At 37.6% G+C, this 24,699-nt stretch overlaps 1 protein-coding gene and 1 pseudogene across 4 annotated transcripts in view; one reads left to right on the forward strand and one right to left on the reverse strand.

The window, feature by feature from the left end:
- The window catches only part of FUT8 (fucosyltransferase 8), a 211,913-nt gene that overhangs the window by 57,079 nt on the left and 130,135 nt on the right, over positions 1–24,699 (forward strand). For all 4 annotated transcript variants that reach the window (XM_019733553.3, XM_019733552.3, XM_074327355.2 and 1 more), the window contains one exon: positions 484–577. The gene's annotated coding sequence lies outside the window, so the exon portion shown is untranslated. The remainder of the gene's footprint in view (positions 1–483; positions 578–24,699) is intronic.
- LOC141570825 (eukaryotic translation initiation factor 1A, X-chromosomal-like) lies at positions 10,291–11,032 on the reverse strand (annotated as a pseudogene).

The following is a 24,699-nucleotide window of genomic DNA, read 5'->3' on the forward strand; positions in this document are numbered from 1 at the left end:
GATTGCTGCAGTTGGATGTTAGTTGAATTCTAGATGAGAAACTGTAAATATGATCCGGTGTGGAACATGATTTTTGTCCTTGAATCTGTTTGGATATTCCTGTCTGTTCCCCCCTCCTCTCCCCAACTCTTTTTTTTTTTTTTTACCATGGGGGCTTTTTGTATTGGCTGAAGTTTCATTTTGTTTTTTAAGGAAAAAAATTAAAAGTAAGGTGATAATGGTAAATATATAAAATATTTTTTAATTAAGAAAAAACTATTGACATTTAGTGATCAAGAATTATTTAAATAGAATAAATAGAGTTAACTATTTGTCCAGTCTTTGTTTTAACAGAGCTGTCCCTGAAGAGTTCAGACCTAGAGACATCTCTCATTTGAATGGCCTATGAGCTTTTGTGTGAGTTATGTTTCATGTTAGCAACAAAGAAAATGTATAATTGTAGATAATTAATGTTATCTCTTTCTTTTGTCTTATTTTGCACAGTTGATAATTTCAGTGACCCAGATTCAAGCAATCATATCTTTCTTTGGAAATACCATGTGGTTTCGTCAGCTTCTCATGTTCTAGAGGAAGGAAGGTAAGCCATTTTTCACAATTAATATTGAAATAACTTTGTTAATAAATCAAATTTTTCTCTTTTTAAAAGTTAGGGAACCCTTCTTTAGGTACAGAAAACACTGTATTACTTATTGATGCTTTATCACTGTTCCTCAAAAGAGTCCACTGAGACTACATTATTTCATCTGACTTTCTAAAAATCATATGACACTTTTTGAAGCAGGACTATATTCTGTGATCTGTCTGCTAGGCTGTCTTGTCTCTTTTACATAAGTATTCTCATCTGAATATTTTTACATATGTAACTACCTGCGATGACTTAAGTTTTAATTTTGTTTTTTGCTTTTAATGTTTTCATTTTTTTAATCTATTGTCAAGTGACATAATTGGATCCATTTTGTTGGTTATTATTTTAGCTAGAAACTATGTCAAGTACTAAGTCTCAGTTTTGCTTAGATATTGACTTTGTTTTGGGGTTTCAGGAATGTGGGGTCTCAAATATATTTTATATTTTGCAAATTAAGAGTGCAAGTTATTTATCCAAGTCTGTAGTTGTCCTCTGACTGAAGAGCAAGATTATTAATAATTCCTTAGGATGTTACCCTAGGCTCTAATTTTGTAATGGTTCGCCATCTGTTTACTGTATAAAGGGCTCAGAAATGTCTGTTGTACCTAATGCATCACAGATGTGGAAATAATAATAAAATAAAATTTACATATGTGTAAAATGAATTAATGCTAATATGTGGCCTTGGGTTTGGCCATTCTCATGTTCTTGCTATGTTTGGAGGCTTGTTTTGCAAAATGCTCTCGAATTCCTTAAGGTGAATTAGATACATTCATCTTATTTAACCAGCATGCTTTTGGTTAAGTATGTTAAAACTCAGTTGAATAAAATTTAAGTCAGTAATATAAAAAGTAATGAGCTGTTTTACAGTGTGATATGGAAAATTAACTGTATTTCTTGCTATAGGAAGAACATACAGCACTCTCTACAGTAGATAAAGATTTCCTAAGGGAATTAAGTTTGATAAAGGTCAATTCCACGATTATAGCAAATGTTGGGAATTGGCATCCAAATGTCAAATCAAATTTTTGCTTTCTACTGATTTGTTTTTCTTCCAGAACAAGAATTTTAAAACTTAAATTTGTTTAGGATGGATTATAATGCTATTTTAGGAATTACGGAACAGACTTTATTTTTCTGCAAATTAACTGAGCAGTAAGGGTAACTAGTAGTGAATTGTAGTACTTACTGATAGTTTTCTTTCATAGCCCTTAATGGAAGTTTAATATTTAGGTGTTTATTTAGGAAATATTTTAGCTTGTAATAATGATGTGGGATCTAAATGAATCCTATAATACTTGGTTGTTCACACGTTTTCATTGCTTCAGAAAGAAAGGATGAGTGTATTGTTTAATGATTTGCATTTGATATTTTATATGTAGGGTAAACACTATGGTTAACCATATTTTAGGTAATTTATGTGCCATTGAGACAAATTCAGATCTTCATTTTTTTCTCTCCTTAATATCAGAAGAGTGTTATATATCACTTTATCAATTAGTAAATGTGGAGGTAAAGATTGGAAATGAAAATTTTGTTTTGTTTTCAGTTCAGCACTTAAGCAGCTTTTAGAAGTTATTTCTCCGTTCTAACAATAAGTAAAAAACTGAACAAACTGAAAAATCTCAACTATTCTTAGATCTGTCAGAGAAGTGAGGTCACAGGCCAAACTGTTGCCTTTTGAATTGGAGAGACAGGCAAATACAGAAAATGACAACTTATCCTAGCAGAAACCTCCAAGGGAACCAATACTGGGTAGGAAAACCTGAAGTGTAATTAGTGAATTGCTGGAGGCTCTATGTGGACAAGTCTGCAGGGGACCGAACTATAGGGGACCTCTACATTTTTGTGGTTTTACCTCCAGGAGCTCTGCCATGTCTTCACAGTATCAAAGAAAAATCTCCTAGTGCTTCCTGCAAGGGGGGCGGGGCGGGGGATAACCACTTTGAAATATGCCAAGCATTCTGTTTTTCTTAACAAGGTCTACCATGAGGAGAAAGTATTTTACCAGAACCTTAACCTATTAGGGTGTTATCAGAGACTGACCTGGAGGAAGGGAAGTACCTTATTCTAGCCTGCTCTCCTATCCATCTGAAGAAAAGAAATATCCAAGTCCAGCCCCTTCTAGCCATCTTGTTTCTCCTAATGGTGGGGGGTGGGAGACCCAGAAGAACTAGTTAAGGTCACAGCCTGGGAGCACAGGCTCACTGAAAGATTGATACCTAATCATAGGCCTATAGAAGCTTCTCCTCCCCTCACACCTTACCACATTACTAAATACCTATTTGCTATAGTTCCTTTTACCCAGTGCATTATATCTGGCTTCCAATAAAAAATTACAAGGCATCCTAAAAAGCAAAAAAACACAGTTTAGAGAGCGTAAGCATCAGAATCAGACTCAGACATGGTAGGGATATTAGAATGATCAGACTAGGAATTTACAACAACTATGCCAAGGACTCCAATGGAAGAAGTAGACAACATTCAAGAGCAGATGAATAATGTAAGTTAGAGAGAGAGAAATTCTAAGAAAAAAAGTTAAGAAAATGCTAGCGATCAAAAACACTGTAACAGAAACGAGAATGCCTTTTATAGGCTTTTTAGTAGCCTGGACACAGCTGAGGAAGGAATCTTTCTGAGCTTGAAGATGTACGAGTATCAAGAGAAACTTCTAAAAATGAAGAGAGAAAAAAGACTGAGAAAAAACAGGAAAAACATACCCAAGGACTGTGGGACAATGACAGAAGTATAATATACGCATAATGGGAATACCAGAAGGAGAAGAAAAGGAACAGAAGAGATGTTTGAAGCAATAATGACTGATAATGCCCCCAAATTAATGTCAGATTTCAAACCACAGATCCAGGAATTTAGAGAACCCTAAGCAGGAATCGAGCCCCCAAAATTTCAACTAGGCATGTCATATATAAACTAGAAAATCAAACATACAGATAATAATCTTGAAAGAAGCCAAAGAGGAAAAAACAAATGCCTTATCTGTAGAGGAGAAAAAGTAAGAATTACATCTAACTTTTCTTCAGAAACCACACAAGCAAGAACAGTGAAATAAAGTGTTGAGACCCAAAAGTCAACAATCTAGAATTGTGTATCCTCCCTTCAAAAGTAAAAGAGAATAAAGATTTAGATAAACAAAAATTCAGAGAATTTGTTGCTAGTGGACATGCCTTGCATATGTTAAAGGAAGTTTTTCAGAGAACGAAAATTATATAGACCAGAAAATTAGATCTACATTATAAAAGGAAAGGAGAAAAAATAAGTGAAGGTAAAATAAAAACTTTTATGTTTCTTATTCTTAATTAATCTAACCAATAACATAATTTGTTCAAAATAATAACAATATATTCAATGACTATAGCTTATATATGCGAATAAGTGAAATGAATGATAGCAATGATACAAGGATTGGGAGGGAGGAATTAGGAATATTCTAGTGTACGTTACTTGCACTACCTGTAAATTGGTATAGTGTTATTTGAAAGTGGAATTGGATTAGTTGTAAATGAAAACTCCAGGGCAATGATTTAAAAAAGTGAAAAAAAAAGAAGTGTAATTGACATGTTAAGAGAGGCGAGAAAATGGAATCATAAAATGCTCAATTAAAACCACAAAAGACAGAAAAAGAGTGGAATACAAAAATAGGAACAAAGAACAAGGGCAATGAATAAAAAACAGTAACAAACATGGTAGGTATTAATCCAAGTATATCAATAAATACTTTAAATCTCCTTTTAAGATTGAATAATACTCTGTTTTATAGATACACTACATTTTGTTTATCTATTCACCCATCAATGGACATTTGGGTTGTTTTGACCTGTTTGCTGTTGTGAATAATGCTGCTGTGAACATTGGTGTGCAAGTATTTGTTCAAATGTGGTAATATAATTTAACATTTAGAAATATTTGAGGTAATGAAATTCTATTTAAGTATGCTAGATAAACATCTGCATTTTCAGTGATATCTGTGAATATTGAATACGTATTGTGTATTCTATGTATTAAGGATATAAAGAGTTATAAAATCATGACACTATTTCTGGAGAACATACACTCTAATAAGAATAATAGGCAGTTTTTATAAAAACGCTACGTGGTAGCATACACTTTTTGAGGCTGAAAAGATATTCACAATCTGATCTAAACCAGCATCCTCTTTCACTAAGATTTTTGCATGTCATCCTAAGCTGTTAGGAGGCAAAATACATGGCCATAATCAACATGCATGTTCCATCAAGCATATGTATTTAACATGTGCATTTAATTTGAAGCATACATTTTGGGGTAATCATACTAAAATGGAACTAAGACCATGACACTCTTCTAAACAATCTTCTCCAGTGACATCCTTAGAGTGACTTACATTCTTTTTTCCAAAGTCTTGTCTCATCTCATCTATCCCGATAATGCTTAGTTATGGATACAGTTCTTATGTATGTAAACTGCTTAAGTATAAATGAGCTAAAAGTAAGAAGGATGAATTCCATATAAGTCTCAAGGTTCTTTCCAGGTTTGTGATTCTAATTTAATCCCTAGAGTACCTGGATTTTCTGAATGAAAGAAAACAGTAAACATGTTTAGAGGTTTCTCAACAGATCTATTTCATAGTAATTTTAAAGCCCTAAATTTGATCAGAAGAAAAACATTTTGATATTTTTGGTATTTCAGTGTTTTTTTTTCCCCCCTAGATTATTTTTCCTGGAGAAGCAAAATAAATCTTCTATTAATTCAGTCATAATTATGCAGTTTAATTGGATTTTTAGGGTTTTTCTGTGTGTGCCAGCTGAACCTTTTAAAGAGTTGTTCGTACTCTTCTTTTTCACCTGAAATGTTAAAGAGAACAAAGGAAAATGTACAACCGCTGTTAGCTTCACGTTTCCTTTGGATGATGTTTTGAAGCCCAATTTTTAAAATTTGAGAATTTCAAACACAGATGCGCAGAGGTTTCAAAAAGGAACACTATAATACTATTTTTTTTCATATTCATCTATTCATTCAGCAGTGAGCCTGAATTGTGAGTGGTGAAGACATTTTATTGCTCATTATTCTGTAGGATGAAACAAATGAAAACAGAATTACTGTATTTCCCTGAAAATAAAACCTAGCTGGACAGTCAGCTCTAATGTGCCTTTTGGAGCAAAAATTGATATAAGACTTGGTCTTATTTTATAGTAAAATAAGACCGAGTCTTATATAATATAATATAATATAATATAATATAATATAATATAATATAATATAATATAATTAATATAATATAATACCAGGTCTTATATTAATTTTTGCTCCAAAAGACTCATTAGAGCTGATTGTCTGGCTGGGTCTTACTGTCGGGGAAACATGGTAATTTTAAAATTAAAACTTACAAAAAAAGGGAGATAATTGAAGAAGTGAAGAAAGATGAACAAGGATGATCATCCTTCATTCAACATATACATGAAAGTCTGCTATCAGACACTCCACTAAACACTGGAAATAAAATCAAATCAGTACCTACACTCATGGAACTTAGATTGCCTAGAATGTGTGTGGACTATAATAGGCACTTGAAGATATTAGAACAAATGAATATCTGTATTGTAGAGAAGGACTTGGGATAAAGGGCATTTTAGTGAAGAAGTGTGGAGTGTCCGGTTCATTGTATTAGAGATATTTTAAAAAATGAGAACAAATCAATATCTATTAATAGGGAAGGTAGTTAAGTAACTTATAGTAATACACAGAACGTAATACTTTGGAACCCTTAAAGGTAATGACATATATAGAAATGTATTGGCTGACATAAAAGAAGTTCTTTACCTAATGTTGAATTAAACAAACTAGGTTATAGAGCAGGATATATGGAACGATTCCTTTCATTTATGTAGTATGTCTCCCGAGATGGCAGAGAACTGGTAACAATGAATTATTCTTTCTAGGAGGTAAGTTTCCTGTGATCTTTCCTTTATCTCTTATGCATTTCTGTGATTGTTTCTTTTGTCTTACAGTGACAATGACAAGAAAAAAATTCTGAGATGTTCTAAATTAAAATTACAGTAGCAGGAAAGTGAGAGAAAGAGAGAGAACAGCCTGCGGACTAGTTCTGACAAAAGATTGCTCACATATTCCTGTGTATCTGCTGAAATTTAGGGTTAATTTCCATTTGGTTATTTCCTCGATTATCCAAAGAGAGAATAGCAAGGTGCCATAGAACCCCAGGAGCCTCCACTTCTTATTTACACATTAATTTTCCAATCTGGTGCCTACAGCTAATCCACAGGCATGGACACTTCTGTCGTCCTTGTGGACTCGGTTGTGCCTATCCCAGAACTAGCCCTACTCCACCTTCTCCCTTATCCTTTGTCTATAGTTAATGTAACTCCTTTCAGAAAGGCTTACAGTTTTCTCCCCTCTACTTGATGTAAAAATGCTTGCAAAACATTTTTTTTTTCCAGGAAGACAGATGTGTTGTCTTTCCTACCTAAGCATGCTGCTGGTGGTTTATATTCTATGACCCAAGACAGGCCTTTTTCTTTTGCTAGCAGTAGCCTAATAAACTCTTTCTTTTTAAAAAAACTTTCAGTCATGGAAATTAAATTTTTTATTTGTTTAACACCGTGCGCTACCATTTAAAAATAAGCTAATTTGAAATATTTTTGGATAAATTGATTTTTAAACTTAATATCTGTATCAAACATATTTACTGGTTGATGGTCCATTGTCCTGTGAATGTAGAATGTTTACTTCATTAAGGAATTCTGCATTTTCTTTCTGGAAGAATATAGTTAACCACAGGGAAATATTTACCTTTAACATTTAACATTTACATTTAACACTCAGACTGTAGTTTTAATGTACATTTTTTTAATGTGTACAATGGTAGGAAAATATTTAATAGTAATTTTAATTTTGTTTTGTAGGTGTTTAGAGGAATGTCTACATAATTAGATGATGGAGAACTGAGCAAGTTCTTCAGTTATTTTGTGTATTTGAAGACTTAGTTTGCTTGTAGTTATTAATATTAGATTGAACTGAATTTTTTATCTGAAGATTTGTTTTTGTTCTCTCCTTTGCTTAGTATGACTATTGATTTTTTAAATTAGGGGAGTGAATACATGTGTTTTGGGAGTCCTGGTTATATCTGGTCAATATTTCAGGTTTTCGTAGTGTGTAATAGGGCAGATCATTACATTATCACTTCATGACTTTGTTCTTCTTAACTTCTTGCAATAACTTGTGTTTTTATCAGGAGAAATTAATAGACTCATGAAAAATGTTTCGTTTTACACATAGATTGTTCATAACAAACTCATTAGACATACTATAGCAACTTTACTTTTTTTTTTATCTGGAAGATCATGTTGACTCTAGTTTTTGGAATTTCATATGATATGGGATTGAATTTGAAAACTGTCTCGGGGTCTGTTTGCCTTTTTAAATGATATTGTTAAATAATTGTTTAAATGATAAAGGTTAACATTGCTTAGGTATAAATAAAAGTATTATTCCTCTTTAAAACGAGTTTAGTCAGGCCACATAGTCCTTTGGATTGTGATACACCAAATTTGGAACAGTTACTTTTTTTTTAGATCTTGAGCTGTAAATGCCATAATTGTATAAAATCTTCACAAACTGAGCAAAGACATCAAGCTATAATATAAACCTTGGAAGGTGATTTTAGATCTTTATTTTTCTCTGTCTCTCTTTTTTTTTTTTTTTTTTTACTTTTTTATTTCTGAAAAATAACATGCCTGTTCCAGTTCAGTGAATATGGAAAATCAAATCCAGGTAGAATAGTAGATTTCATCTTGTGTTTGTTTTTAGGGTGAAATAATTTATAGAATGGAGAATACATTGTTTTGTTAGATGTTGACTCCTTTCTAATATAAAAATATGAATCTTTTTAGCAGTAAGTCATTCTATTATAAATACTTTAAATGTTTAAAAATAATTGTTAAGAAAGGAATTATGGAAAAACTGAAACAAAATGCCCAAATTAATACCATATACACGAATGCTAGATAGAACTTATAATTGGTATCTTAATTGTTACACAAAGACCATTGTGTACATTAGCCTAAATTGAAATGAATGGTTTCTCCTTTTATACACTCACGATACTTGTACTTTCTTTCATTGCACTCATTCCATATTCAACAATATTTTTTAAGTGCCTTCTATATTACAGGCACTGTTCTAGATTCTGAGCGGTATCAGTCAAGAAAATAGAAATTATTGATCTCATGGAGCTTATATTCTAATAGGATCCAGATACTAAACAAATAAGTATGTCAATGGTGATAAGTGTTCTAGTGAAAAGTAAGTACATCAAGGAAAGTATTAGAGAATATTGGAGTGGAGAGTGTAGTATTTTTGTGTAGAATGGTCAGGGAAGTTTTTGCTAAGAAGGTGATAATCAAGTGATAACCTGAATTTGATGAGCAGCAGAGCTGTGGTGGATATTTGGGTAAGTGTGTTTCAGACAAAAGCCCTGTGGTGAGTGCAAGGCTCATTATATTTAGAAACATAAATTAATTGTGTAATTATTTGTTTCGTATTTGCTGTCCCAGTGGGGATTATCAATGTCTTGCTCATCACTGTATCCTTAATACTAAGAGTAGTGCCAAACACATGGTAAGCAGTAGAGCAGTGGCTCAATATGGATGATTCATGAATGATGAGGGGGGATTTTGGAAGAGTTTTATTTTTTAAAGTTTATACTACTAAAATCTTTTATTTTTTTAATGATTTCTTTTTTACCCCCTTTTTCCGCCTCTCCCCGCCCACCCTGGCACTGCGGTTCAGTCTAGTTGTGTGGGACACAGTTCCCTGGCCCATGCTGGTATTATGAGCCTTGCGCCCCGCCCACCCTTCCCCAGCAGTCAGTTGCTCACAGTAGCTCTTGCCTGCTGCCAGCTGCTCACGATGGCTGCCGGTAAGAGCTACACGCTGCTGGCCACTCACGGCAGCACACACTGGACACCGGCCACTCATGCTGGCCACTCCCGGCAGCACACGCAGCCTGTGGCAGCTCACAGCAGTCCACGGCGGCTCACGCGGACCTCCAGCTGCTCACGGCCACCCAGCTCCAGGGAGAGCTGTTGTTCAATCTTAGCTGTAGACGGCGCAGCTCACTGGCCCATGTGGGAATCGAACCGGTGACCTCAGTGTTAGGAGCATGGTGCTCCAACCACCTGAGTCACTGGGCTGGCTGTACGAAAATCTTTTGATCTGCAAACATCTTTATAGGTCATAAGAAAACAAGAGAGCTTTTTAGCTAGAATGATTCTTCCAAAAATCACTGTTAGTTAGTAATAGCTTTCCTGGGATGGCAAAATTTTTATCTCTTATTCTAACTTATCTATAGGGAATCCTTTGTTTTCAGATGTCTGATTTAGACATGAGAAGATACTTGCTGTGGAGGACCTCTTTGCAGTAGAATTAGATAGCTGGGTTGAAATTCCTGTTTGACACTTGCTAGCTATGTGACCCCCAACTCCTCCACGACCAATTGCTTTTAAATGCCCTGGTTTTCTTATCTGTAAGATAGATATGGTTATTCCATTCCAGCATTTGTACACAATAAACATTTTCTCTTGCATGGTGGGATTTTCTCATTAATCTTCTAGTATACTACTCATGTCGACTATTTCCTTTTTTTAAAAAACGGGAGTTATTAACAAGGACTTTGAAATCAGACATCCTTGGGCTCAATAAAAGCTTCCTTCTTGAAGTTACTTGTTAATGTTAAAGTTTGTTAAAGTTTTATCTAACTAATGAGGGGAACAATCAGGGAGACAAACTGCTTCTAAGAGTATTTGAGCATCAGGAGTTCATGTATTCATTTAGGAAAGGGATGCTGAGATAAAGTTGCTAAACTACATAGAAGTCTGGTTAACTTTATCAAGGACGAGGAAGCCATGTAACCTTTGGGGTCAATCCTCAGAAAACTTGGAATGTAAAACATTGAGTTCAATTTAGATATCATCGTGGTTTTTATCATCATATCCAGTATTATCAAACTGGATTTCACCCATCATTCTAGCACCAAATGTATTTGTCTCATTGATTTTAGCATGTTTTGGAACCTTGCCATATGCCTGCGGAATTACAGCTTCATCTGCATTGTATTTTAAAATTAAATAAACTTCGTTATCCTGATGGTCTGGCAGACCAACCAATATAATGTCTGAGGTATTTATTCAAACGATTTTTCTCCATTTTCCTTTGATATGACGTTTTTTGTATCATGAAAACACATTGCTTCTTGTAATCTTTTCCCCAACATTTTGGTTACTTGAGCATACTTGTACTGTTCCTCTTTACACACCAACTCTTTTTTTTTTTTCAGATTTATTCTCATTCTTACCCTACACCTGTTTTTATTCCTCTGCCTTTATTCTTGGGCATGGCAGTGCCTTGAGGCATCTCAGACTCCTTTTCTATGATGGTATACAAGACAAAGTACATGTGGTGTGAAGCGGAACTGCATGGTTGGGAGAGTTTCGAGAACGAGTTTTTCTGAGACGTGCTCAGCAGCAGCAAATTTCTTTCCTTCCCTTTTTCCTTTCCATGTGTATTAATGTTTTTAAGATTTTCTAGGGCAGATGTGGAGTAACCTTTACTCTTGTGCTTTCTTATAGCCTCGTTACAAGGTGAACCTCTCTTCTTGAGTTTTTACTAAATGTTCCATGGATTGAGGACTCTCTATCTTGTTTGTGATAACTTGAATGATTTTTGGCCCTGCGTGAGTTCTGGGAATTATTCAGCTTTAGCTACTGGTTGGTTTTTCTTTCCAAGAAGTTGTTTTTGCCCAATCTCATGGGTTTTTCACCCAGTGCACATGCAGATTGGTATTCAACCCTCTGAATACCCCTGTTTTTCCCTCCATAGGTCTTGGTGTAGCTCTCTCACTTCAGAGACTTTTGCCCCAAAATAATTCTTGCTTTGGCCTTTCTGTATAATGGCCTTTGGCCTTTCTTTTCAACTTAGCAGTGCACTGGATTCTATTTGGGTTTCCCCTCCTAGTATGTATGGTAGTTGCAAAAATGCTTTCAGAAAGACATCCCAGGTAATTAATTATGGGGCTCATCTGTTTTACCCTTCTCTTAGGAATCAGTTTTGAGCTGCGTGTTGTTCAAGGTCAGATACATAGTTTATCCAGTTTTCTAATTGTTACTGGAATTTAATTCTGGATCCTATTACTTCCTCATGGGTGAAAATAGATGTTAAGACAGGATTGTAATGGTGGCACTAAATCTCCTCTTTTGAGATTTGGATCTCTGATATAATTTGATTTAACAAGTATAATTTAGCTTGGGACTTTTTGAAAGCTTTCTTTTTTTTTGCCTCTTAATGATACTGCTTCCTATATAATTACTATGCAGTTTCAATGGTTCTGTTTACTTAGGCCCAGTGCTGGTCCTATGACTTGGGAGAGGTTTTACATCTGTATGGGATACACTCCTGGCTCCAATTTAAATCTACGTAACATATGCAAAGGTTGTGATAACTAGTCTAACTGTGGCCTTCTATAGGCCCCAACTATAGGAAAAGCAATTTACATCCTGGTTAGAAAATATAAAACTTGAGTCCAAACAAAGACTCGATGCAGTAGTTTGCAGTAGTTTCAAGCAGACTCTGCCCAGCTGACCCTTCTCTTACTTTAATAAATCTTCCTTCTATATTCCTACCTTACTCGTGAATTCTTTCACTGCCTGCTGATGTAGAATATTTTCTTTGTGCTGGGATCATGTCTCGTGAGACCGAAAAATGGAAGCATGGACCAAGGAGAGGCAAAGAGTTTTAAAAAGAGGATAGTTTATTGAAAGCAAAGGGTCAGAGTGGGAAAGGGTCCCGAATGGGGATGCCCAGTGATTGAGGCAAAAGTTCTTACTGTTATACCTTCCATTGCCTGCTTGGGGAAGGGAGCTGGCTCCTTCTAATGGAATTCATCTATCGGGTTTGTCCTGTTTGCCCACTGTAAAGGGATTAACGAACCCATCCCTATCTATCAGATCTGCTCCTTTGTCCCAGCCAAAAGGGATTTATGAGATAATTTATTATCCCAAGGGCACATTCTCATATCTTTATCCTGGAGTGAAGGAGACATTCCAGAACCGGGAGTTGCAGGATATGGTTGAGTCGTTCCCCCCCCCCCCCCCCCCCCCCCCCCCCGTCTGCCCAACATGTTAACTAACCTGTTTCACTCCCCCCTCCGAAGATGTAATCCTAACTGCTGTTAGGGAATAGGGACGACGACAGCTCTGGCTACTTCAGTCTGAGGAGGGGCATAGAGAGACTGGCAGCTAGGGCTTGTCCAAAGGTCTATCTAAGGATTCCCAGTAGATGAACAAGTCCAGGTGAGGATGTTGTTGTCTTGTAGGCCATTGTAACCAACCAGTGGGTAGTCTGTAAGCTGAGACGTATTGTAGGCAACAGCATGAGGTAATACCTATAATAATGGATAAAAGAAAAATTAGAAAAGTTTATTTAAGACCCGCTAAATTTGGAAGCCAGGAAGGAAGGAAAAATCTAGGCCGAAGAATCTTGTTTTTAGTTTAATATTGGAAACTATATTATGAATTTGTTGAACTTTATCTTTACTAATCTTTACATTTAAAGCAGTGGTTATAGCAGGTACTACAAAAAGAGATAAGGATACATACTCAGCGGGGCTGAATAAATGTATATCGCTGTTACAGCTGGAGTCCAGAGTAAGTTCATTGTGATGTTTAACCTGATGAGGCTTTTTGGGTAAGAAGACAGTTAATCTCCCAAGAGAGCAGTGTCCTCTGGTTCTGTAAACTGGGAGGTTATCTTCGCACAAGTGAGAAACCATCTAGCTGGCAATTTGATGTGTATTAGAACTCATAGAGGTGGTAGCGCTACAGTTTAAACTGTTACCGCCTGAAAGATTAAAGCCCTGGTTGGAGCAGCTAGTGAAATTGACACATTGATTAGTCAGAGTTATGGCTCTTTTTCCTTTACTCAGTTCTAGTGTTTGGGTGAGAGCTATTAGTTCAGCCAGTTGTGTGTTGACCCCAGAGGGAAGGCTTGTATTTTCTAAGATATTATGTAGAGGAACTACAGTATATCCAGCCTTTTGTATGTTATTTTATATAAAAGAGCTCTCATCAGTGAAGAGCATCCAATCTGGGTTGTCTTAGGGGTGTTTCTTGTAAATCTGCTCCAGCAGTATAGGTTTGCATTACTACTCTGGCAGTTAATTCTCCCTCCCTCTGGGAGGAATGCGGCAGGATGAAGGGTGGAGCAGGTCTGTATTTGGATTACAAGACTTTCTAATAAGAGGGTCTGATACCACAGGAGGTGGTTATCAGTGAGTCAGTGACTACTATTAGCATTTAAAAGCCCTTGAATGTGATGGGGAGCAAAGACGGTTAAGTCATGTCCCATCATGAGCTTGTGGCTTCAGGAACCAGGAGGGCAGCTGCAGCTATGGCGGGAGGCAAGCTGGCCAGCCACATGCTACGAGGTCTAATTCCTTACTTAAATAGCCTACTAGTTGTGAGGGTCCCCTGCTTGCGTTAGGACTCCCAAAGCCATTCTCTTTCTGTTATATATAAATGAAAGGATTTTCCTGGAGGAAGGCTTAAGGCTGGGGCACTTAACAGTGCTTGTTTTAAAAGGCTAAAAGCTTGTTCAACCTCTGAGCTCCAAAGTAAACAGATGAGGATTTGCAGTTTGAATATCTTTAATTAATTGGTAGAGGGGATGGGCCATTTCTCCCGTATCCTGGGATCCATAGGCAGCAGTAGGCGGTAATGCCTAGGAAGCCCCTTAGGTAGGAGATAGGTGGAGATGGGATGAATTCTGTCCCCCCCAGGGCCTTAGTCCCTTTAGAGATAATTAGGCCAAGGTATTTGACAGAAGTCTGACACATTTGGGCCTTAGCCTTGGAAATCTTATAGCCTTTAGGGGCTGAAAAATTTAGAAGAGCAGTGGTGCCTTGGCTGATGAGGTCTTCAGACGGAGTACATAATAGGAGGTCGTCGACATATTGTAAGAGTGTACAACTGTCCTAAGAAAATTCTAACATGACCATAGAGAGGGCCTGTCCAAAGAGCTGCGGGCTATCTCTAAACCCCTGAGGAAGGACCGTCCAGGAGAGCTGTGACGTCTGGCTTTCAGGGTCCTCAAAGGCAAAAAGATACTGTGAGTCAGGGTGTACAGGTATGCAGAAAAAGGCATTGTCTAAGTCTAACACCGTGAACCATTTGGCTCTTTCAGGTATTTGGGTTAGGAGTGTGTAAGGAATTGGAACTATAGGGTGTAGAGGAATAACTGCCTCGGTGATGGCCCGGAGTTCTTGAACCAGTCTCCATTCTCCTTTTGGTTTGGGAACACATACGATGGGGGTGTTGCAAGGACTATTGTATTCTCTAAAGAGTCCTTGTCATTTGAGACTGTTAATGATAAGGATTAGTCTTTTCCGTGCCTCGGGTTTTAGAGGGGGTTTTAGAGGGTATTGTTTCCGGCAAGGAAATAAAGTGGGGTCCTTAAGATGAATGAGGACTGGAGCGGCCGTTAAGGCACAGCCAGTTGTCCCTTGTGATGCCCAAACATCAGGGTTGATGTGGTTTCTACTACTGGGAGGCAGCTAGGAATACTTCCAGGGGCTAGGAGAACAATAGTTCCCATCACCATCATAATATCTCTTCCTAATAGTGGAGTAGGGCTTTCTGACATAATTAAGAATGAGTGGGAGAACATTAGGTCGCCCCATATTCAGTAATTGGCTTGTCTGTGACTCTGCGGACAGTAACATGTCAATGGGAGAGGGTTCCTTCTATTGTTGAAGTGACTGTTGAACTTCTTAAGTTAACATAAGAAATAACAGAATTGAGGTTAGAATCTAAAGCAGTGGGCAGCAGTTAGAGCCAGGGCTTCAAGGTCTTTTAATAAAACTTTTCCAGAGTACTTTGTAAGTTTAATTTGTTTATTTTACATTTTCTTTAAGGTATAGACCAATGATAAGGAACAGGCTGTGTAAAATGAGCCCAAATCTGGGGGCTGTCTTTATCTTTACAACCAAGCAGTTTTCAGAGGAAAAAGGTCCAGAGTGAGCAGTTGAGACAGAATAAATGGCTTCTATATTAATCAGGAAATTAACAGGCTTACCTGCCACATCAGGGTCACCCACAGTTTTACCCCTGTGATGAGAATAGCTTGGGAGCCGCTGGGAACTTTAGGCCCAATAGTGATTACAGCCATTTTTGGGGAGGGAGTTGGTCCCTGCTCCCTTCAGAACAAGGAAGGAGTACTCCTTCCTCTAGTGCCCTTCAGTCTGTACAGGAGACACGGCTGTTTTGGAAGATTAGGACACTCCTTATTTCAGTGCTCTGGGCTTCCACATCCAAAGCAAGCTCCTTTATCTGGCGTTTTCTCTCTGGGGCTTTTGGGGTGCCTCGAGGTGGCTTCAGCCCTGGGTTGTCTATAACTGTGGCCAAAAGTGGCCTGTCTCTGGTCTCATGCTCTGGTCTCACTGTTTCCTTATTTCTTGTTTTCCTGTCTGGGTTGTTAAAGACATTTAAACAAATTCTTGGCCTTCTCTAGGGTCTGAGCCTCTTAATCAGGGATGTAATAGTGGGCTAGAACCATTAGAATTCCTGCCAGTTAGGGGAAGTTATAAGCTTCCTTATATTGGCCTATAGCTGATACTGAGGAAGGCACATGAGCTCTAGCAGTTCTAAGATATAGAAGTTTATTTAACTATTAGCAAAACTTAGTTTTTAGATTTAATTTTTGAGTAACCAAAGTATTGATTGAGAAAATATAAAACATAGATTATTTTGGTGACATATATAATCTTTGCTTTTTTTAGGCAGAGAACTTTTTCATAATATCAATAGCAGACCAATAGTCTAACAAACTTTATCTTAGTAGAGAGAGAAAACTTAACTCTTATTTTGTACTAGCTTACCTTTGAGATTTAAATTTACTTAGTTAATTTTATTTAGTTTAACTATATATAAAACTCTCATAACTTCTTCACAAACCTTCTACAATTTTCCCAGTCCCTCATAGTTTGTCTCTTTTCACTCATTCAGAAATAACCATCTTTATAGCACAAACTGTTTTCTTTCAGTACCTACATAAATGTATTTCCATACTGTATACCTTCCATGGAAACACATACCATTTTCTTCCATATTAGAATACATAACCTTCAGAACCTTAATTTTTACTGATAACCAAGAGAAAGCAATTAGCACTTCCACTTACAAATCCAGGAATATATTTGGCAACCTTCAAAAGCATGGGCTTTTGCAACAAAATATGATATAGTTGTTAACAGATCTTATCCCTTAACATTCCTGTGATAAGCCAGAAATAGATGAACTTAGACCAACCTAATAATTAACACCTCAGCATTTTGTTATTTTGAAATACCTAGATATTTAATAATTTTTATCATTTAACACAACTTAGTAAAACTGAAATTTTAAGTTACCAACAGATGGTGAGAAACCTTGTCCAAATATCCACACTACCCTGTTTCCCCTAAAATAAGACCTAGCTGGACCATCAGCCCTAATGCATCTTTTGGAGCAAAAATTAATATAAGACCCGGTCTTATACAATACCCTATCTTATCTTATCTTATCTTATCTTATCTTATCTTATCTTATCTTATCTTATCTTATCTTATCTTATCTTATCTTATACCGGTCAGGGTCTTATATTAAGTTTTACTCCAAAAGACACATTAGAGCTGGTGGTCCGGCTAGGTCTTATTTTCGGGGAAACACAGTGTATTATTACTGAAAAGTTTTACCTGTTAAGAGGATTTTAAAAGTAGGTTTATTTAGAATGTTAGTCCTCTGGGACTCCAATCTAAAGGCGATTTCCCTTTCAGTGAATCCACTGCAGGTGGTCCCTGCAGGATTTAGAATTAGAGCAGAGGAGTAAGGGGGAGGGGTCTGGCTTGAGAATTGGCCACTTTTTTCGTTCAGTTACCTCAGCCTCAGGCATTCCTATTTATAAGTGGATTAGGAGATGGGTGGAGCTCCTTTTTTTTTTTCCTGAACTATCAATTTAGTTCCTTTTTTTTTTTTTTTTTAGTCCCTAGTGAGGGTTTCTAGAAACCTGGCACATCTGGCCATCCCTTTTATAAAATAAATCTAACTGTAAGATAGTATTATGGCTGTTGCTGCCCTGAGGAGGCCAGGTTTCCCTATCTTCTAACTTGTATTGAGGCCAAACCTCAGAACAAAAGACCAGGTGCCATTTTTTCAGAGTCTGAGTGTCAAATTTGTCCTAGTGTTTCAAGGTATAATTCAGATGGGTGAAGGTGCGTGAGGGCTGATTGCCCATGTGGAAGGGAGGAAGAACAGAAAGGCGTCCCTTTGCAATTCATCTCCCACAACTTGGTCTAAGGCGTACCCTAGAAACGGGCCACGGACATCGCACGACCGATTTTGGGCAAGTGGGGAGATATGGCGTGCCAGGGTTAGTCCTGCCGACTACGCCATGTGTCATGCAGGGCGTCCACCAGGGTCTCTGCTCCTGCTCCCCACATAAGAACGCAGGATATGGTGAGGCCAAAAAGGAACACCCATGGAGCCGTAAGTAGGGGAGTCACATCACTATATTCTCACTGGCGGCATCTGCCTCTCTGCAATCCACTCTTGCTAGCTCAGCCCCCATCTTCTTGCTAGCCCCCATTTTCTGCTGGCGTAGCCACAGCAGTTATATTAGTGGCCAATAGCTCACTGGTTACAGCTGACGGCCAACTAGCCACAGCTGACGGCCATGCAATCACAGTTGATGGCCATTTACTACCTGAGCCAGCACCTTTCTATGTGAGGCCGAGAGCCTGGAAACTGCTTTCTGGGGCTCTCTCCCCACACCATGTCTCTAGTGGGCGCCTACCTAAATCTGTATGTGTCCCTGCCTGAATGTCTGGCGCCGGCCCACAGGCCAATAAAGGCTGTGGCCAATAATGAGGTGCTTTAAAGTGGAGCGATATATGGCCTGATTCTGGCCCTCTTGAAAATTGACAGCACGATCCAAATAATAGCAGCCTTTCGAATAAAGGTAGTAAAGGAGAGAGTACATACTTAAAGCTTGTAGGGAAGGCATACGGCCTAGGCAAGAGGGAGTGGAAGGAGGCCCTGAAGCCCAATAAGTGAGGGAGGACAAAAAGAGGTAACAGAAGCCCCAAAAGGTTTTGGACAAGGCTGCTTCCTTAAGGAAAAGTGAGTCCGGAATATGTTGTTCCTCCCTAAAAACTTTGCCTGGCAGTGGCTGCGGTGGCCCGGCTGGTGGTGCTTTGGAGGAGCTCTGCTCTTGCGGCCCTTCCCCCTGTTGTTGCAGTTGTGCTGAGCTGGGGGTGCAGCCAGGTGGCAGAGAAGCTGTGCGAGGTCCGCAGAGGAGTACCGTGAGATGGCGGAAGAACAGAGGGAATGAAAAATCAAGTCTCTAGAGAGACATTACGCTGTACAAACACAGACCTCACTGGTGCTTGGATTTGTCTTGGGCCCGGCAAGTCCTAAATGATCTGTTCTAACCCCTGGTTATCCTGTCACGGGAGTTTTCAAGCGGTGGATGCCCTAATGCCCATTTAACTGTCAGAACCGTGCCCGCAAAGGACAGCAAACAAGAGGTATAGGAAAGTGAGCAAGAGGTTTTGGGGTCCCCTAAAAGGGGCTTACCTCCTGGCTAGCTTGTCAAAATAAGTTACTGGAGAGTGTTGAGGAGGTCTCACAGGGAAGGGACCCTGGACCAATGTCTTAAGAGCCGAGGAGATATAGGGACAGGATAAAAAGAGCAGCATAGATGGAGGAGTCATCCTACTGGCACCCTTACGGTCAGGTGGTAGGGCTGGGAAGGGACCAAAGAGACCTTTGGGGCCCACTGCAGAGTAGCCACAGACAGAGTCCCTCAGTTGTCTGCAAAGGCCCACGGTCCTGGCCACGCACCAGCATTCAGCCTCCTCGCAGAAAGGAAAAAGGCAGCAGAGGAATAGGAGAAAGTAGCAGAGAGGGGGAGGGAGAGCCTCCAAATGGCACCATTCTGGGCAGCTGGGCAGGGGAAAGACCCAGGGAGCCTTTGGAAACTTGCCGTAGGGTAGCCACAGACAAAATTCCTCGGTTGCCACCGAGGGTTGTTCACACCAACCTTGCGCCATTCTCGGGCTCCCCTCCTTACAAGAGAAAGCGGTCGAACTGTAGCCCACATTCCCCTGGCTCAGTGCTGGAGGGGATTGACTAGAGCCCTTCTGCAAAGCATTTACCTCCGTGGCTTAAGGTCGGCAGCTATGATAGTTACTTTTAAATGGCTCACAGAGGCTCGATATTTGTGTGACAGGAGAAAGAGAAAAAAAATGATGTAGGCCCATAAGTGGGCAAGTAGAAAGGCACAGATAGTATTTATCTCTCCTTCAATCCCAGATGAGCCCCCAAATGATGTAGAATATTTTCTTTGTGCTGGGATCATGTCTCGTGAGACCGAAGAATGGAAGCACAGACCAAGGAGAGGCAGAGTTTTAAAAAGAGGTTAGTTTATTGAAAGCAAAGGATCGGAACTCCCGTGCAGGAGAGGGTCCCGAATGGGGATGCCCAGTGATCGAGGCACAAGTTCTTACTGTTATACCTTCCCTTGCCTGCTTGGGGAAGGGGTTGGCTCCTTCTAATGGAATTCCTCTATCAGATTTGTACTGTTTGCCCACCGTAAAAGGATTAACGCGCCCATTCCTATCTATCAGATCTGCTCCTTTGTCCGGCCAAAAGGGATTTATGAGATAATTTATTAACCTCAAGGCGCATTCTCATATCTTTGTCCTGGAGTGAGGAGACATTCCAGAACCTGGACTTTCAGGATATGGCTGCCCCCACCCCTTATTTCACCAGGGATCTCCCCTCTCCACCCAACAACATGTTAACCAACTTGTTCCACTGCAAGTGAGCAGACACAACAGTAGAGATCTCTTAACACTTTTAAAAGGAACAGAATGAAATGATATTCTTAATAAGTAATACATCCTACTCATTTCAAATTGTGTTCAAATACTATTTGTAAAAATTCATTTTTAAATGTGTAAATTAAATTTATCTCAGTAACAGCATTTCTGTTTTCCAAACATAGCTGTAAATAAAACCTGCTTTGGCTGCTTTTCATCTAATATTAGTTAGCAGTCAACTGATGCATTAAATTAATGTTGGTATAACTAATGATTTATAATAGCTGATTCTTTTTGGTACTTTTATGCCTTACAGAAGATCCCTGGCTGTTTTATGGTACTTAAAAAAAAAACAAAAAATGACACACAGGATTCAATATAACTATAAAAACAACTTAGCAACTTTTACTTAGTATAGGAACTTTTATTAGTAAAAAGTGTTTTATATTCCATCCATTGAGACACAGTGAAATAGTATAAGTTTAGTACTGTTCATTATTTCTTTAAAATTCCTCCAATTAGTTGAAAAACATTGGTGATTGGAAGTAGAATATAAACATATAAATTGGTGTGAGGTTAATTGAGAATGCCTCTTTTAAGTTTTGATTATGAAAAAGATGTGTTTGGTGAAGAACAATATGCTGGCCCAATGTTTTTTGAAGGATGTAAAGTCCTCATAAAATAATTAATGACTCTCATGCATATAGTTCACTCAGTTGGTCATATGAGCTTCATTATCACTAGTGCTTACTGCGTTTTAGTTACTGTACCAGGTGCAAGGTACCCTACCTGAGAGTCATTGTGTGTCTGTGCTTTTCTTGGAAGAGACCTGAAATTGGTAGGGTAACATTTGAAAATAAACCTATAGTAGCATTGTGATTTGTATGTTGTGTGCTGAGGCTTAACAAAGTCATTTTTAACTCTGGTATCAGAATTGTACCAGAGATTTCTTAAGATTTCTTAAATACTTAAGATTTCTTAAGTCTTAAGAAATAGGTGAAAGAAGTATAACTGTATTAATTCTGACAGATGACAACAAAATGTCTGATTTTATTGTGATCTTTTATTATTTCTTAAAAAATGTTTCTGATACCTTTAAAAAATTACTGTTTCCATATATATCCATTGAGTTTGGTTTACCAAAAGAGTGTTTCCTATTTACTATTTTGATAATAGATAGATATGAAATGCAGACATCTAATTATTTAAGATCTTTTAGATACTAATGACTATTCACTTGTGAGAAAATTTAAACTGATATATGACAGTCACTAGATTCATTTACCAAAGCTACTTTTATTTTTGGTCTGTTCTTGATCAAAGAGGTTGGTCTACCTATAGTGTTGCTTAGGCAACATGGATGCCTTACATTTCATTCTCCTAAATTGTTTATCATTGAAATTCATGGTTTATGCCTGTTAGTTTAGTAGTGTGTTCCCTTGTAACTCTGCCCCTAAAGAGTGATAATCCCTTGGTCAGCCAAGGGATTGAATGCTTTGATTCATTTGGAGTCGGGAGTAGGACTCCATAGTTAGATAGATCTGGCTGTGAATCTTGGCTCCTCCTGGTTTTGTGAGTTTAGGCAAGTTACTTACACTCTGCTGGTTTATTTGAGATTAGTGTGGTTTAGGGTTAGTTGAGTAGACTCTGGAGCCAGTTTGTGAGGATTTGAATCGTGACTGCTATTTTTATAAGCTTGTGTGACTCTGGGCAAGTTACTAACTTTTCTGCCTTCTCTTTCTCATCTGTACATTAAGGATAGTAGTGGTATTTATTTATAAAATACTTTGAGTAAACCTGACACATATAAGCACTTAATAAATGTTTCCTATTATCTTTGGTAAAATTAAGATAAAATAACATAATAGGGTGGTTATGAGGCCTGAATAAATAAAATAAATAAAACACTTTGCATAGGGATCTAGTACATGTTCAGTAAATGATAGTACCACAATAGAATTGATAGTATAATAATTATGATGATGGAGCAGATATGTCTGTGGAATAAGCATAGATCCATGATTTGTAACAGAAGAGAACACACTGGAGCTCTACTGCTTTGCTAATTGGTCAGGAGACACAGAGTGAGTTCTAGCATTCTCTTAGATCACTTGCACAAAACAAATCAATTTTTCTATGTTCTATCCCAGCTGGTGCAGGAGATAGGCAGATGAAAAATCCTATCCAATAAGACGTCAGAATTGCAATCATACTATACTTACAGTGATAACCGTGCAGTTTAGGATTGGCCACCCTCAACAGATGGCAAAGGAGGTAAAAGAATTTATTGAGAAAAGTTTTCACATCAGCTTTATTAAAGATATGATGTAAAACTTCTCTCCAAGTCAAGAATTATTCAGAAACTGTGAAAAATGGATAGGGAGTGATTATGCAGGCTACTAGTATTCTACTTAACCTTAAAATTTGTTTTCTCCTTCTATAGTAATGGAATACTGATTTTTTTTTTAACTTAGCACATTGATGCCTTTAAGAAGAGACTATATTACCTAGATACGTGACTAAATTCTGGCAAAGGAGATGAAAGCAGGAGTATTGTGTGTGTGCTTGTAAAGGGCACTGACTTAGTTGGAAGAGACCTCTTTTTTGCCATCCAGCTTCTTTTATTCTTTATTGGAAGCATTATAACTGGAACTTTAGCAAACATTTTGGACCATGAGGGGATCTTGACAATGGAAGCCAAGCACCTGGAATGGTGGAAGAGAAAGTTAGAAGCATGGGTCCTTGAGGGTACTGTGCCACCACCATCTGTACATCGCCTATCTCTAGACTTTTACAAAAGGAAAAAATAAACCTCAATCTTGTTTAAGCTAAGGTACTGCTGTGTTGGAGTATTCTGTAATATGCAGAACCTTACCCTTATACTGAGAGGAAGAAGCATAAATAATAAAGCACCATTGACATTTAATGGTTTGTGTACAGAGGGGTATGTGCTGGGGGGATGAAGGTATAAAGATAATTGAAGGACAATAGCTTAAATGACTAACAGGTTGAGAAGATTGTGGATCTACTTTGATCATACTGGTGATATTTTATTAGATTAATGGGAAATATGAAACTTTTATGGGAAAAAGAAAATATTCAATAATTCAGTAATATTTGTACAGCTAGTTATCAAATCACATTTTTTATATTGGGGGTGGTCTTTGGAATATTAATAGTTTTTTATAGGTTACTATTGTTAACTTGTTATGCCATTGTTAAATGAGGTATTAATAACTAGATTTTTTCTGGTAAGTTCCTTCTTAGTAATAGCACTTGTGCAAGTGTCATCTCAAAATTTTTGATTGGCGAATATGAAAAAATAGTTAGAAAACATTTGATTAGCCATTTTCTGTAGAAGAGGTTGAGAAAAGATTATTTTGGAGCCTACACAGCAAATGGTTGATATTCTTTCACTCATTTACATAAAGATTCTAAAAAAATTGTTCATGTATTGATATCTGGGCTCTCTGTTTTTACTGGTTTATGTGACACCAAAATAATTCATTTGACACTTAATTAAGTAGTTTTGGATAGACGAAAGTTTAGATGCCTGAGTTGAGAATTTTACAATCCCTTTATTCACATCTAATTTATGATTTGGTTTTATTTGGATAGTGTAGAACTCCAGGCCTAGAAGGACCACAGGAGGTCATGCATTTCATTGTAATTTATCACATGTGGTTCCTATAAAGTTTTTACCTCTGTTTTTTTCTTTGTGGATTTATTAATTCCTTTCCATATATTTCTGACAATTTATATTTTATTAATGGACGCTTAGGTTGTTTCCGTGTCTTGGCTATTATAAATAATGTAGCAATAAACATAGGGGTGCAGATATGTTCTCAAGATAGTGATTTTGTTTCTTTGGGACAAATACCCAGAAGTGGAGTTGCTGGGTCATATGGTTGTTCTGTTTTTCAATTTTTGAGGAACCTCCATACTGTTTTCCATAGTTTGCACCAATTTACATTCCCATCAAGTGTACAAGGATTACCTTTCTCCACATCCTCACCAACACTTGTTATTTCTTGTCTTTTTGATAATAGCCATGCTAATGAGTATGAGGTGATAGCTCATTGTGGTTTTGATGTGCATTTAGTTGATGATTAGTGATGTTGAGCACCTTTGGTCATTTGTATGTTGTCTTTGG

The sequence above is a fragment of the Rhinolophus sinicus genome, chromosome 3 (assembly GCF_057876585.1).
Source record: "Rhinolophus sinicus isolate RSI-liver-muscle chromosome 3, RSI-T2T, whole genome shotgun sequence".
NCBI classification, from domain to species: Eukaryota; Metazoa; Chordata; class Mammalia; order Chiroptera; family Rhinolophidae; genus Rhinolophus; species Rhinolophus sinicus.